This window comes from Pavona decussata, unplaced genomic scaffold, assembly GCF_977016875.1.
Source record: "Pavona decussata unplaced genomic scaffold, jaPavDecu1.1 SCAFFOLD_4, whole genome shotgun sequence".
In the NCBI taxonomy this organism is placed as follows: Eukaryota; Metazoa; Cnidaria; class Anthozoa; order Scleractinia; family Agariciidae; genus Pavona; species Pavona decussata.
In genome coordinates, this window is record NW_028145428.1 from 156,052 (window position 1) to 171,918 (window position 15,867).

The following is a 15,867-nucleotide window of genomic DNA, read 5'->3' on the forward strand; positions in this document are numbered from 1 at the left end:
AGACATATTCATCTTTGACCATAATTTTGCTAACCACAACAACACAAAACTGAGTACTGTACGTGGTTAACGGTCAGTGCTGATTGGTTCAGTTTCGAGCAGCTTACATGTAGTCAGAAGTGTAGATTTGTAACATGAGTGAAAATTACCGGGTAGATGTTCTGAGGTTGTGAGCCAAAACGCATTGGAAAGTGGCCGTGCAAACTTCGTTGTTTCGATATTTTCCAGGCGCAAATTAACCAGATAAACGGGAAACGACGAATTTGCTTCTTTTGAAATACCTAAATATAGCGAAGTAATAATAACTCTTGAGAACTTAAGAGTCATTGTCTGAGAAAACCAGGCAGAGGTGAAAGATGGGGGTCGGCCGATTTCCTTCAAACTTACACCATTTAATGTCTGTCCGAAATGATAATGAATGATGCTATTTAGCAATTCTCTTGCTGTTGCGTTTCGTAGTTTGACCACCCCCCCTGGTTTTGACCCTTACTGACCCTGATGTCACGCAAAATATATGCAGAATTTGAAGCTCAATAAAATATATTTCGCGTCATTTCTGGGGACTCATATCGATTGCTTGTATTGTTTATCGTCTAAAAAACGTTGTTAAAGGAAAATATCCCGACATAACATAAAACTTAATTTTTTATGGAATTTTGCAATTTCCTTGCGATCGCGAAAATGTCTTGGGCCAAATGTGAGGCAATTTCGAAACTGTTTTTCTCAAAGGTGCGGCGTTCCTTTCCAAAAATTTCTTGATATTTTTTAAGCCAAACATCTGTTCTCCCAAAATCAGCAAACTCTAACTTGAGCCATTAAAATGCGTTTGCATGAGCCACGCTCGAAGTCAAAGATGACTCGGTATTTTTGCTAATAAAGTTCCACAGCGGGTTTTTCTCGGTTTTTCTTTATTTCATCTTCTTCTTTTTTGGTTTTTTCTTTTTTGTTTTTGGATAAGCTCGATGAAACTATCCTTACTCTTCGAGGTAGAACTTCCCTGGAAGATTTAGTTGAGCGACGCTTTGGGCAGGAATAACATCAAATTGGTGTTAGCTCACACTTGATTTGATTATGCGTGACATGTCACGGTATTTGACAATTGTCAAACGTGATCACAAACAGAACACATTTCCCACTTTTTGTTTTACATTTGCATTTTAAACTTGGTAACAACAAGCATTTCCCTGAAACTATATTAAGTCTTGGAGTCAGTCTGTCGTTGATAATTGTTAATTAAAATAAAAACAGTTTCAAATACCTGTGAAACTTGCCACGGCAAAAGAACCTCCGGTATGTTCGTTACATAATAGACAATTGAAAGAACAACAAATCTTTCTTCTGTGCTCTTTCTGGTCTGTGGAACCGCCACAGTTTGAAGATTTGTCCCTTGCTATCCTGTTACACGAGATATTGAATCGCACTGGCTCGTCAGTCTTGGTTTGGGAAGAAAGCGTGGCGCGACGGGTTCAAAGATCTCCGCCGAAGTCGATTTGATTCTCAACAGAGCAGGTAAATTTGACGTCCCTGAAGATGAGAAGGAGGAATGACTGTTTGCCCCAGACATCACAAGAACCTTACAACAGACTAGACCGGCCGAAAACGGACTATGTGTTGCCACCCAAGTTATAAGGGACAACGAAAGTGCATTAAATCCACAAACCCGACGAGTAAATGGCAAGAATAGAAGATGTCACAAGGCATTTTTGAGCTGCATAACGCTGTTGTTCCCATCGGTTCAGGTTCGTGTTATGTTAACTGACTGACTGCATACTAGACTCATTCAAAAAATATAAACAACATACCATTTACGGCCGTGGGAACCGAACGCGAAGTTTAGCACATTTGTTTTGTTTACATTTGTTCCGCGGAGTCGCCTTGCCGCCTTAAACAGGAGAACCAATCTTAACCTCCATGCAAGCTATTGTATTTTGATATAGTTTAAAAGCAGCTTTTGCTTGGAATTTGGAATAAAAGCGGGCAACATTCTACTTCATTAAAGTGTCTCTCAAATAGATATTAAATATTTCATATCCATCAGAAGAAACTAGTTTTATTTTATACCAAAAATACATTGTATTTTTTTTTTTTTTACAAGGAATCATGATTTTTGGTATAAAACAAAACTAGTTTCTTCTGTTGAATATGAAATATTTAATATATAATTGAGAAACACCGCCTTTATTCCAAAATTCCAACTAAAAGCTGTTAAAATACAATAGTGTAGCATGGCGGTCAAGATTGGTTGTCCTGTGATACGACTAATTTGAGGCGGCATAATGCGACTCGGAACAAATGTAAACAAAACCGAAACTTCGTGTTCGGTTCCCACGGCCGTAAATGGTATGTTTTTTATACTTTTTAAATGAGTCTAGTATGCAGTCAGTCAGTTAACATAAAACGAACCTAAACCGATGGGAACAACAGCGTTATGCAGCTCAAAAATGCCTTGTGGCATCTTGCCATATACTCGTCGCGTTTGTGTTTTACCCTTTCGTTGTCCCTTATAACTTGGGTGGAAACACATAGTCTGTTTTCGGCCGGTCCAGTCTGTTGTAAGGTTCTTGTGATGTCTGTCTCTTCTCATCTTCAGGGACATCAAATTTACCTGCTCTGTTGAGACTCAAATCGGCTTCGGAGATCTTTGAACCCGTCGCGCCACGCTTTCTTCCCAAACCAAGACTGACGAGCCAGTACGATTCAATATCTCGTGTACAGGATAGCAAGGGACAAATCTTCAAACCAACACCTTCAGCGCCACAAGGCGAACCCACAGACCAGAAAGAGCACTTCAGATTTAAGGCGGAACCCAATGCAACGCATTACAGAAGAAAGATTTGTTGTTTTTTCAATTGTCTGCTATGTAACGAACATACCGGAGGTTCTTTTGCCGTGGCAAGTTTCACAGGTATTTGATGCTGTTTTTATTTTAATTAACAATTATCAACAACAGACTGACTCCAAGACTTAATATAGTTTCAGGGAAATGCTTGTTGTTACCAAGTTTAAAATGCAAATGTAAAACAAAAAGTGGGAAATGTGTTCTGTTTGTGATCACGTTTGACAATTGTCAAATACCGTGACATGTCACGCATAATCAAATCAAGTGTGAGCTAACACCAATTTGATGTTAATCCTGCCCAAAGCGTCACTCAACTAAATCTTCCAGGGAAGTTCTACCTCGAAGAGTTAGGATAGTTTCATCGAGCTTATCCAAAAACAAAAAAGAAAAAACTAAAAAAGAAGAAGATGAAATAAAGAAAAACCGAGAAAAACCCGCTGTGGAACTTTACTGGCAAAAATACCGAATCATCTTTGACTTCGAGCGTAGCTCATGCAAACGCATTTTAATGGCTCAAGTTAGAGTTTGCTGATTTTGGGAGAACAGATGTTTGGCTTAAAAAATATCAAGAAATTTTTGGAAAGGAACGCCGCACCTCTGAGAAAAACAGTTTCGAAATTGCCTCACATTTGGCCCAAGACATTTTCGCGATCGCAAGGAAATTGCAAAATTCCATAAAAAAATAGGGTTTATGTTATGTCGGATATTTTCCTTTAACAACGTTTTTTAGACGATAAACAATACAAGCAATCGATATGAGTCCCAGAAATGACGCGAAATATATTTTATTGAGCTTCAAATTCTGCATATATTTTGCGTGACATCAGGGTCAGTAAGGGTCAAAACCAGGGGGGGTGGTCAAACTACGAAACGCAACAGCAAGAGAATTGCTAAATAGCATCATTCATTATCATTTCGGACAGACATTAAATGGTGAAAGTTTGAAGGAAATCGGCCGACCCCCATCTTTCACCTCTGCCTGGTTTTCTCAGACAATGACTCTTAACAGAGGAGACAAACTGTATCTGGAAGCAGATAGAAACTAACCATCCGGGTTCACTCGACCGCGTCTCCATGGAAATGAGTTCATAATTTAATTCCGCCCATAATGCAATGCAATCTGAGTGCGCACACCACCTCGTCCTCGACATCTCTGTTGATCCGTTTTACACTGCAAGTTTAGTCGCGTCATGACATTTGTTAGATAGTCAACTGTCTCTGACCGACCACCTCCTGTAAGGGATCACCTTGTAGACTGGAAGCAGTCCCTTTCTGGATAGTCGAGAGGTCGCGCGAAATAGCCGTGCGCGAAAAAAAATGGAGCGAACGAGCGGAGGGTCTCTTTTTGTTTATTTCTCCTCGCTCCAGTCTCGCTACGCTGTGAGCGCACCCTCTCAACTGACCAGAAAGGGACTGCTTGCAGTCTAATCACCTTGTAAATGGGTGGATAGTTCGTCAGTCAAACACTTTCCAAAATCACCGATTGGTATCAAATTTCTGGCATTAATATAGCGAGGGGTTTTTTCCAACCAATGTCAGTTTGGTCTATTTCGGCAGCTTTACTTACACTCGAGGGCGAGCTAATATCAGTGTTGATTTCTGGGAATCGATGCGTGGCTCGAAAACTACCAACAAGTTGTGTTATCGCGGAAATCATGACAGCTTGACGGCTAACTTGACAGCCAAATACCAGAGGTGCAAGGTCTTGTCTTTTCATCCCACGGCAAAAGCAGACAGTTATAGAGAGAGACTTCTTCTGAAACAAAACAACTTTAAACCTCGTAGATACTACACAGCTAATTGAAACTCATTGGTAATCGATTTACAACACTTTTCTGGATTCTGAAGTATACAATGGGATAAGACAAGTGGAACCTGACTAATAACTCGCAGAAGATCCTACAACGGGACCTAGAGTGCGTAACAGCAAAAGCGTGCATCTGTCTCGGTTCTAGCATAAATAAGCTTTGATCTCAATTGTAGCTATTGTGTAACAGGCCTAACCAGTCCTCCCTTTTTCTCTCACTTTTTGCCCCCCCCCCCCCCCCCCCTCCCTTTTCAGATTACGCCCGCAACATTGGCTACTATTGAAAGCGCACGTGTAGTAAGCAAAATACTGCAAATAGCACCACCCATCGTTCTAATGAAAGTACATGTGTTTGTTGCGTGTTATGATATGCATCTCAATCTGAGTGATAACGAGAGAGATCTTTCGTAGTTTTCCGATTTCATAATGTGATAATAAATTCTCTTGTTTTTTGTTTCTCGGTAAGCGATCACCCAGCTCTTTCCGTCTTTTCAGTTCATATAGCCTCTGTGCTCCTCAGTTTCCGTGCTTCCCCGTACTAATGGCTTCTCCATTACTGGCTCGGCTCCATTTTCGAAATTTCCTAACCCACTGGACACAATTTTCTTTAAGAACTCAAAGGGAATACGAGACCTTTGCGCTCGTGGATTCCCGTGCATCATCGTTCGTGATACCGTTCGTTTCATCGGGATTGCACTGTTTTCACTTTTTTTCGAAACCCCGTAAAAAAATTTCCATCTGTTTTGTGGAATAGACGAAATCCAGAATGCTGCGCAGTGAAGAAATTTCTCTCACTTTTATACAGACATTGTTAAAACCACAAGGTATTATCTTTTGTTTTCAGTTTATTCTCAAAGCGCCTTAAGCATTTATTACAAACGTTTTGGTAATACTAAAGCCTGGACTACATGTAACACTTGCGATAACTAATTAGTGTACCAGATTATAGTTCATACTGATGAAAGAGTCTAGAGAAAGGCAGTTTCACCAATTATATCAACTGGCTCGTTTCTCTCTGCCGCGCAAATTTTTTGAATGAATATGAATATATGAAACATACATTTGAAATGCAGGTGAAAGATTAAATAGCAGAAACACCCTCGCAGTTAATTTGTTATTTGCGCAACTTAAGCAGTAACAAAAAGAAAGCCTGAAGAAAAAAATGGGGAGCTTGAACTGGATTCGAAACCCATGACCTCTGTGAGTAATTTATAACACCTACAATCGGTTATTTGTGTTATAATATCGCCTCGTGTGATAGATACTTTTTTTTACCTTGTACAAAATTCAGTTCGAAATGAAATGCATTAGCAAGTAAAAATGAACAACACAATCGAACGGCGTTTTCTTGCTTATGTACAACCAAATCTTTGCTTATTTGAAAATGAAATACCTACGCAAAACACCGGGGAATGACGCCGAGTGTCGTCGCTACTGAAAGCCAGACGGAAGAATAGTGATTTAACCTAAACTTGCACCAACTTACTTACCTTCCTAAAGTTAGATGGCTTGTCTTGGTCTGTCACTTAACCCTTTAAGCCCTAACAGTGATCAGCATCAAATTTCTCCTTGTAATATCACTGCCGGAGTGCTTATTCAACCCCTGAGGTCATGAGAATTAAGGATATGATCACCCAAGGTGAATGCTCTTGATATTTTAATAACTTCTCCCCAGTACTTCTATAAGGACAGTATGGAGACAAGATGGGAGAATTCGTTCTTTGATATAGGGGTTAAAGGGATAAACTAGCTACACAGCCCGACCCCCATATCACCCCTGTTGATCAAATCAAGTATTGAGTAATTACAAAGAAAACAATATTTAAGTAGAATTACCGTTAGAATTTTTTGATTTACTGATAGTCTGTATTTTACAGGCAGTTCAGTTTATCGTCTGTTGTACACAAATGAGTCCTTAATATCAGCCACCTGACCGCGTAATGTAGTAGCCAGCCAAATTGTAACAAGCTGCAGGACCAAGATTCCAATTGACACGGAACCTATGGTGACCAGGTTGTTCTTGATCCAATCCACAGCTTTCGTAAGGCAGCCTTTTGTATAGATCCTGCTCTTTCGCTCGGCTTCTTCCATTTTTCCAACTCCAAACCCGCACTGACTGTTTATCCTGTCTTCTGATGTTATGCAGCATGTTCGAGGAACCCCGCATGCTTCTGCCCCGGGCGAGGAACAGTTGAAATACACGTTAGCTTCCCAATCCTTGTAGCAACGTACTCCACAGCATTTGAATTCAGTTTGGGTGGTTTCTATAACCAGTTGTAAGTCTGGTTTGTCTGGTTCACGGTACAGTTTAATTGCGTTGCTCAACTTTTTCTCAATGTTATCCTCCAAATCTTGGCGGAACACAAACCCCAGCACGCCACAAGCCAATTCGATGAACAGAAGGAAGCCTATAATGCATGCATAGCAGCAAAGCATACATGTGTTCTCTCGCACGGCACCAAGACACCCCAGAAAGGTGATGATAAACAGCGCTCCGCCAAGAACCACGAACAGCACCGCTGGATCAAACTTCAAATCACTGAGACTCTGGTAGGCGTCCTTCTTTTCGACCATCATATACACACCAGCACCGAGGATTAACACCGCCGCCAACCAAAAGAACACATTCAAGAAAAATAACGAATACTTGATGCACTTTGACGGGTCTTCTGGCGAGCTTGGCCTTGGAGCCATTCGGCGTTTGCCTTGCATGATCTTTCTTCAGGGTTATCCTTCACGTACTCTACACTTATGTAAATTTCTCTATAGTGTCTTGTTTTCGGTGAGATTGTCGATCTTTAATCCCTTAAGTTCGGTGAAATCGTCGGTTATATTACTTGCGTAGTATCTCCATAGTCAACAGGTAGTTCCACCGAGGTCCAAGCGATGCCAAAAACTACAAAGGAAACAAACTGCCTTGAATAAAACCGTGTTAGGAATTTCCAGAATTTCGTGCATTATAAAAACAGGAACTGAAAATATTAAATCTCATCTCACATCACCATTCCTATCTGGATGAAAATGAAATATTATGTACATCACTCGACTAAGATTGATAAACCATTACCTTAGTTAAACGATGATGTGGCTGTGCGATGGAAACTCGAAGCAAATTCGACAAACAACAAAAAATGTCAGTCTCTCAATATCACTGAAATTTGCATAACAACTAAAGTTCACACCACCGTGTCACGACATAGCAACCCATCAGATTATGCTGTTTTTAGTTATGTTTGGGATTCAATACTTTACTTTCGGTGGTAACTATGACGTCATTGCACGCATCAACGTAACATTATTCGCACTTTATACATGCATTTGAATCACGAGTTCTGACTAAATTTGGACCATGATTCTGATGATTTGGAGGCAAACAGGAAAATTTGGGAAAAGTCTATACGCTTCTCGCCTTTTCATAAAGTTTCATTTACACCTGTTCAAATGCTTTGGAGAGGAGCCTTTCCATAGATGCTAAGGGTCTCTCACCCTTTTTGGAGTCTTAATTAAAAAAGGCGCCAAACAAATTTCCATGTAATATTGTCTTTCAATCAATAAGAACATGTGCAAGTGTAGTACACTGTTTTCTATAAGAACGTACTATTTTGGGACTAAGGCTGAACGTTCTTCTTCTTCTTCTTCTTCTTTTTCTTCTTCTTCTCCTTCTTCTTCTTCTAATAATAATAATAATAATAATAATAATAATAATAATAATAATTGTTAATAATTATTAATAATATTTACTTATTATTTATTTATTTATTTATTTTTTGGCAATTTGAATTTGACAATTATTATTGTTATAATTGAATCGCATCTAAATGCCGACCTTGGCAAGTTAGCCCATTGGTTTGATAACAATTACCTATCTTTAAACACGTCTCAATCTAAGTTCGTACTGTTTGGCAGCAATCGTAAATTGCAAAGTTGCCATGATGTCAACCTTGTTATGAATAACGCTTGCCTCGAGAATTCAGATTCATTTAAGTACCTCGGCATGAAGATTCACAAGAACATGACTTGGAATGAGCAAATCGATTCATTAATTACCAAAGTGAATCAAAGGATTGCCCTATTGAAACGTGTCAAGCCTCCATTACCATGGGATGCACGGATTACACTGTATTACACTTTGATTAGTCCCCTTTTCGACTATGCTGATGTTATCTGGGGTGACAAAGATAACACCACACCTATGGGCGATTTGCAGATTCTGCAAAATAAAGCAGCAAAAGTTATCCTTGGTTTGCCTGGCTATGCCTCATCCACCGATGCACTCAAGTCACTTGGATGGCCAACCTTGTCCCAACGTCGCCTTGTAAACAGATACATGATCACTTTTAAGTATATTCATGGACTCGTAAATTGTGATTACAAACAAATTACGGAAAAAGGGACTCCTTTACCAGAGTATTAAGGAATGGAACCTTTTAGAACAGTCTTTCAAAGACATAATTTTTTTTTTTTTAACTTTTAAGCAACGTATCAAAGAGCGTGTTTTTAGCTAGTTTTTAGTTCTTATTTCTAATTTTTTTCCTTATTGCTGTCTTTGTATTTTCTACTTTTAAAATATTTGTAATTTTTAAATCATTTGTAAGTTTTTAAAACATAACGTAGTTTTTTTTCTCAATCTACAGGGCCTCACTGAATATCACATTTGTGATATGGGCTCCTTGTATAAAGATTATTACTATTATTATTATTATTATTATTATAATTATTATTATTATTATTATTATTATTATTATTATTATTATTATTATTATTATTATTATTATTATTATTATTATTATTATTATTATTATTATTATTATTATTATTATTCAATAAGGCCAAGACACCTATCAGCAATATGTGCCTAACGAACTCTCAGCCTGGGTAATGTTCCTTACCTTTTATATAGTATCAGCCTCAACGTTCTTATTCTTCCTTCAATGTTGTCGTTTAAAATTGCAACCGAATATAAAATGTACACTTGACAAGGAAGTAGTTTCTAAAGAAGCTGTAGTGGTTCGTCGGTAGGCGGGGGAGTGGAAGCGGATATTTGGTTTTATCGACTGAGTTTAGCAACCGAAAAGAGATTCGAGAGCTGACGTTTCGAACGTTACTCCTTGGCCAGAGCCGGAATCACTCGACACAGAGCGATTCACTGTGGCAAAGGGTTAACGCTCGAAACGTCAGTTAATAGGGAGCTTAAAGCCGGCGACACACGTAGTCATTTTATACGCCGATCGCGGCGAATTTGATCGCAAGCGATTTTCGCCACCGATTGAAGCGGACACACCTGGCGATTTTTTCACTGGCGATGTGGCAGTTGAATTCAACATTGTTCAGTGATAAAATCGTCCAACCTAATTGATGACTTTACTATTCGCAGTGATGAGTGTAGATAATCGCGGGAACGGGTACACTTGGCGAATGCCGGTGAATTTAATCGCCGATATCTGGCATGCCAGATATTGGCGATTTTATACGCCGACTGCGGCGATCGGCAAAAATCGCAATCACTGCACCGGGCACACCTGGCGATTTTCGCCGATCGCGGCGATCGGCGTATGAAATCGCTAGGTGTGTCGCCGGCTTAAGCAACGACGACGGCGGCGGAAATGACAACACCGCAAAACAAGAGCCCATTTAATGAGCAAAAACAATCGCTCTGCATGTGCGTTTTAAATTTTGGTACATTTCTTTGCCGTCTTCTGCAAAACAACAAAGAGAAATGACCACACTTAGGGGCTGTTTACATTGAGGGAGGAAGATCCTAGCACTAGGAAGATCTGTTTGCTTTAGTGCAGAAATTTCAGCCGAAGTCGTTACCGAGCGGAGAAGGCAAAGAAGAATAACTGTCGGCCTTGAGCAGCTGAACGCCCGGCTGCCGTCATGTTTGTTCTAATACTAGGATCTTCCGAGCGGAAGTAGTTTACATGGTGCTAGGATCTTCTTAGTGCTAGGATCTTCCTATCTCTCGGCTAGGAAGTTCCTATCTTTAGAAAGATCCTAGCGCTAGGGCCAAGAATAGTTCGCCATTTTTGTAAACGTTGAGCGAGTTGAAATAATCACGAAGTTGCACAAATGAAATAAAAATATATTTTCGGGTGACGTTTTCGTTGCCGTTGCCGTCGTCGTTGCTTAAGCTCCCTAGTAATATAAGGGAGGCGGTGTGGTCGAGTGGTCAGGGTCCCAAAGGGGTTTAGGGCTCCAGGGCTCCGGCCTTAAAAATGCAGGGCTCCAGGGCTCCAAGGCGAAAATTTGAGGGCTCTAGGGCTCCAGATCATCTGCGTTAGGGCTCCGGGCTCCACTCTGGTCTACAATTTAACGCTAAATGAAATACGCAAATAAAAAAGTCAGCAATTCCGATCAATTTTTTAAACCCAAGCAGCCAGTTATATTATCTCCTATTATTTAAAAGTGGATTAAATATTAAACTTCTTTAAATGGGGTTGACAGACCTGCACGACTCCCGCTGTGTGCCCATTGTGTTGATAAAAGCCTTTATTAAGCGACTTCCCTTTTCTATAAGAGATCAAGAGAGGTTCCTTGTATATCTCTCTTAGTAGCAGCTGGTTTTGTATTAAATTCCATTTTTCCATGAGAATTTTTTTTAAACATGGCAGTGATGACTGAAATTGTGTCACGAAGGGAAGAATTTTCTTGTGCGCTTTCTGTTTTTGTGTAAGAGCATTCTTTCTTTCTGCGAAGTTAACTTCGGAGAGGATTTTGTCCACCAGGTTACTAGGATAACCTCTCGATGCCAGGCGTGTTTAAAGTTTTTAATGTTTTCCTCAAACCCTACTTTAGAAGAGTTTGTCCTCAGAAGCCTAAGGGCTTCTCCTTTAACGAAGCCTCTTTTACGCCTGCTGGGTGGCAACTGTTGTAGTTTGTGTACTGAGATGTTTCAGAAGGTTTGTAATGTGTGCGCACGTCGAGAATCGATTCTTTCTCGAATCTTTCTCCATTATAGACTGTTGTATCCAAGAATGTTGTTTCTAATTGTGAGACTTCAGCGGTAAACTTTATGGTAGGGTGGTACGAATTTGCTTGCTCAATGAAATGTTCTATTTCTTCTTTGTTTGTATCCCACGAGCAAAATACATCGTCAATGAACCTTTTCCACGTTAGTGGTTTGTTAACGCTCTCCCTTAAGATTTCCTTTTCTATAGATGCCATAAAGATGTTGGCAAAAGCTACTGCCATTTTAGTGCCCATGGTAGTTCCGTGTGTTTGGAGAGTCTTTCCCGTTAAATTGGAAGGGGTTCTCCTTCAGTATAAGGCTGAGCATTTCTCTGAGGAAATTTGTAGCTGTAGGAGGGTTATTGGCATGAAAGTTCTCGTATGCGTTGCATACTATAGTTATTCCTTCCTCCTGTGGGATATTCGTGTAAAGCTAGTGACATCCATTGAGACTAGAAAAGTGTTTCTAGGCACCCTAGTGCTTTCAATAAACCTTATGAAATGTGTCGTATCTTTAAGATACGAGTCCTGTATTTGTGCTATTGGCTGAAGTAGTTTGTCTACGAATGATGATAGGCATTCTGTTGAGCCACCACACCCAGATATGATGGGGCTTCCGACTAATGTCGGCTTGTGAATTTTTGTGAGGGTATAAAACACTGGGATTCGAGGCGGATTTTGTGTTAGGTTAAACCATTTAACCGTCATTTCGTCTTTGCACCGTGCTTGGTGAAGACCTGAAAGTCAGGATGGAAAGGGTCATGAATCAGATGAACAGTAAACAATATAATCTATTAAGGACTGGGTTAGCATTGAAATTATTAATCTTCATCATTATTGGTATCTTCAAAATGATCTGTCAAGTTATTTTTTTTTTAAATTTGTTGTAACTGATACCTGCGAGCAAACTGCTAAAGGAACGTCCGGTTACTATAAAGTTGTTTTTATCGCGCTCACTACAATTATAACAAAGTTTTCATTAAATCCCTAAGTTGTTGCATATCATTGTAAACTGAGATAACCTTGTATTATGTCTCTCTCCTCCGCAGAGGTTCGATGGGGCGTTATTTGTATCCGCTGAACGAAGTGAGTGCAGGCGCAAAAGCTGAGAGGGTTGCCTGCACTCCCTTTTCTCAGCGGAGCCTCTGCGGAGGAGAGAGGTATTATGTACTGTCCTCTCTTCAGATTCTGTTTCTTTATGCCCGTTAACACGCACAAACAAACACAAGAAGGCAGCAATCAAGAATAAATGCAATCTGGGAACTCGAATGATCAAACTTGCAAATGCTGGGCTCCGGGCTCCGCGCAAAATGTCTTTGGGCTCCGGGCTCCACAGCCATAAAAGGATCAGGGCTCCAGTCAGTAAAATGATAGGGCTCCGGGCTCCACAGCAGAAATTTCAGGGCTCCAGGGCTCCAGGGACCCCCCCTTTGGGACCCTGAGTGGTTAGGGCTCCGGACTGGTAATCCGGAGATCCCGGCGAGATGTCGTCGGTAGCCCCGAGTACTCCTCGGCTGCAACTGTTAATAAACAACTGGTCTGCCTCCTGTCAGTTAGGATTTTTAATCTGTTCTGAATTTGGATTAGTTGTTTCCCATCATTTGAGTGGAGTGCCTGAAAACTAGCTTTAGCTTGGTACAGCTAAGCGCACCTCCACAATAAACAATGGATTTATATTTACATTTTAGCTCTCGAATCTCTTTACGGTGGCCAACTACCTTATAAACTCAGCTGATCAAAATAATCTGATTTAGAAGCTTGACAGCGTTGTAGCTGTATGTTGCGATACTCACAGCATTTCTACACTTTAGTTTTCTGCATCATCTCCATTACTTTTTGTCAGTCCTTGCCTACATTCATCGATTCCAGAAAGTCATTTCATCCAACCTGTTCCCAATAAGCGGTGACACTGAAACTCTTATCAATCTGGCCGAAAGGGATTATAGCCGAGTTTGCTATAATCATCTCATATCCAACAAGCGTGAGTGGAATAATTGTTTTATTAAAAACAATCAAGAAATATTACTAGATCTTGCTAAGAGAACTTGCTGATTTCGCCTTGCAAGAACAAGCAGAAGACACTTAAATGGTCGCTATTTGAATCCCTAGAATTGCATTATACAATGATCAAACTAAACAAATCTTACCATATAAGAATGTAATTAAAACACTCTAATCTAATTAATCTCGAGGAAAATAAAGGTTGTTGTTGTTGATTTCAAGTTTTTTATAATCTTAAATATAGAAATGGCTCATGTAAGTTCGAAAACTGAATACTACCAAAGGTTGTTTTCTTACAGGAGAGCGAAACTTTGGAATTCTCTCCCTCTGAAGTTAAAGACTTCAGAAAAGGACTTATCAAACGCCGTCTGACCGTCACTTGATACACAAATAATTGTTTGCGTCATTTCTTTTTATCCACACAAAGTATTTTACACATACCCGTACTTTGTTTTACAACCAGGATTTCACATTTATATACGGCCTTTATGTAAAGAAGTTATAACCAGCTTACAGAACTAGTCTAAATAAAAGTCAATCACTGATTCACTCACTCATTCGTTCGTTCATTCATTCTCTCTGTTTTCCCTTTTATTTCACGTTATGTTTTGAGGCGATTAGGAAAGAGATTTGATCTTAGCGACGTCCATTTGTTAAGTTCTGTAAAAGCGTTGAAATCATATTCACATAGTTGCATAATAGTCACATGCATCATTACCGAAATCTACTTCAACTGCTGAAAAATCCGCGGATAAAACGAAAGTGAAAACAAGTTACTGAAATCTCATTTCATTATTTAATGTGAATTATTTTGGCCCAAGAACTAAAGCGATCCATTTGTTGTCCTCATAATTCGTCTTAATACTCACAAGTCTTAATTGATAAACATATTTTTGAATAAGCCTTACTTCATTAATTAGCTTTCACTTTTGAATAACAAAAGACTGCCTCAAGTTAATTAACAGACCTTCTTTTTTAACTCTGAATGAGCGTTTATCCCTCGGGAAGAACTGAATGAATACAAAACAATTAAGGGAGTCCTATTCAATATAATGTATTGTGGAGTTTTGCTGTTTTTACCTGTTTTTGATGGCGACCGTTCTAGAGTACATAGCAGCTATTTTGCCGCGACTTTTGTTTGCGGGTCATAGTATCCTAGCTTTGTGGCTTCTCGTGGAGTTCAATTCCAATGAATCAATTTACTGGGCATTTTGTGCTGGCTTGGGGTGCCTGTTTTTGGAGTCAATGTACACTGTTGTCGTCCGCAAAGGAAAGGAATACAAATAGTAAGTATAAACCTCCATATCAACTCAAACTATTTTCGTGGCTCCGTTGTTGCTATCATAAGCTTCACAGTGTACTTATGAAATGAGACATTTTTCACGGTGTTCTGATTGTGAGTACCATCTATCCATTAGGTTAAACGATCTCAGTTGCTAAACAACCTTGCTAAAACATTCTTAATTATGAGAGGCTCTTTAATATGGCAAGTCGTTCATCACAGGGATTATTTACTCAGTCATGACACTTCTCCGGTTTTCTTAGTTGTTTTTTGTACTTTCCGTAAGAGTGCGCAAATTTCGAAATGTTTTCAGCTGAGAGCGCATCACCTCACAGACAAATAAGTTTATTGATCTCGATTCATTACTACAAACTGATTGCGAAAGACGTAGAAAAATTTATGCAGTAATTATTGGTGTAGGGTTAAAAGGTCGAGTGTTCCGAACATTTCTGGTTAATCACAAAACAAACAGTTCTAAAAGAATGTAACTTAACCACACTTTTCCCTGTATGGAGGATTAGCAAAGCTCTGGCCACTTTTCCGTGAACCGAGAGGGTTCAAAATGTTATATACTGTCTCCTGCTACATTATTTAACACCATGACAAACTTAATTCAGTTTTCCTTTTCTTTCTTCTTTCCTTTGGTATCATTGAGGTTTAAGTAGCGTCACTGTGGTTCAATTTAATTCCTGGTATAAGAGCTTTCCGTCAATGAGATAATTGTGTACCTTTGTCTGGAATTTGATTTCACCATAACATTTTAAAAGTCCTTTTACTTTGATCTATTGTTTTGGCATGTATCGGTTAAGGATTGCAGAATTCATCCTGTTCTTTTCTCGGCCATGCCATTTTCCAATCTGGTTTTATGGTAAATGTGAAACAGTTTCAGCTTCGGTTTTCTTTGGTGAAAAAGTTCGGCGCATCAGTGAGTTCCAATTACCTTCTGCGTCATAAATTAGCTAACATGTCGGTACTTTAATACTGTGATAG

The 15,867-nt window shown here is 39.5% G+C and overlaps 1 pseudogene across 1 annotated transcript; it reads right to left on the reverse strand.

Annotated features, from left to right (window-relative positions):
• Positions 1–5,471: 5,471 nt before the first annotated feature.
• Positions 5,472–7,903, reverse strand: LOC146489602 (tetraspanin-33 pseudogene; annotated as a pseudogene). The gene is made up of 2 exons (XR_014863513.1): positions 7,714–7,903; positions 5,472–7,542 (listed from the first exon to the last, which is right to left on the reverse strand). The product of XR_014863513.1 is annotated as a tetraspanin-33 pseudogene (transcript).
• Between the last annotated feature and the right edge of the window lie 7,964 nt (positions 7,904–15,867).